The sequence below is a fragment of the Lactuca serriola genome, chromosome 3 (assembly GCF_051521515.1).
Source record: "Lactuca serriola cultivar US96UC23 chromosome 3, Lser_US96UC23_V15, whole genome shotgun sequence".
In the NCBI taxonomy this organism is placed as follows: Eukaryota; Viridiplantae; Streptophyta; class Magnoliopsida; order Asterales; family Asteraceae; genus Lactuca; species Lactuca serriola.
In genome coordinates, this window is record NC_136410.1 from 153,646,676 (window position 1) to 153,647,946 (window position 1,271).

The window sequence follows — 1,271 nt, forward strand, 5'->3', positions numbered from 1 at the left end:
TAATGGTTTTTGTCTACAAGGGGTTGGGGTTCTAGAAGAAGCAAATCAATTGTTTCTTGAAATGAAAGAGAAAGGCTTCTTGCCTAAGACCCGGTCCTACAACCTTCTTATACAAGGATTTCTGACGAATGAGCAACGTGATATTGCAGAGACGCTTATCCAGGAAATGAAAGAAAGAGGTCTTAAACTTGATGAAGATACTAAATCACTGCTTCATGCACAAGATGGTTATTGGTTTAGGTTGTTGGATCAATTTAAGCCTGGAACAAAGGAGTGGATGTCTGGACGCATGTTATGTATTTAATATTAATGCTCTCTTTTTGTTCTATTAAAATATAAATATAAATATTTTTGATTATAAAAATCTTTAAAAAAAAACATTACTTTAGATTGGCGGCAATCGTGAAACGAACCTTCCATGTTGCAGGTTTCACTCTAAATTTTACTTTCATATGTATAAAATCACTTATTAGTTGTTTAATTTGGATTTATAGATCTGTTAAAATAATTGTAGCTTATAAGCAATTATCGTTTGTTAATATAGTGTTCCATCACATAATTTAAAAAATGTTTTGACTTTATAATTTTATGACGGTTATAAATTTTCGGAAGGTAATGAACGTTGAATATTGAACATGTATGATTTTCTATAAATATTCAAATATGAAGATGTATGATTTTATATAAATGTATGGAAGGTAACAAAACTTGTATATGGAACATGTGCATTTTTTTGTTCGGTTATGAATGTATATGAATACGTATGTTCAGTTATGAACATTATCAATTTAATATGGATTTCCTTTTGTTATATTAAAATATAAATATAAATATTTTTAATTGTAAAAATCTTTAAAAAAACATTACTTTGCCATCGTGAAAAGAACCTTCCATGTTGCAGGTTTCACTCTAAATTGTATTTTCATATGTATAAAATCATTTATTAGTTATTTAATTTGGATTTATAGATTTGTTAAGATAATTGTAGCTTATAACCAACTATCGTTTGTTAATATAGTGTTCCATCACATAATTTAAAATATGTTTACGACTTTATAATTTTGTGACGCTTATAAATGTTTGGAAGGTAATGAAGGTTGAATATTGAACATATATGATTTTGTATAAATGTTCAATTATGAACATGTATGATTTTGTATAAATGTTTGGAAGGTAACAAAACTTCTATCTAGAACATGTGCATTTTTTGTATAATATGATTTTGGATAAATATTTAGCTATTAATGTATATGAATACAGATGTTCAGTTA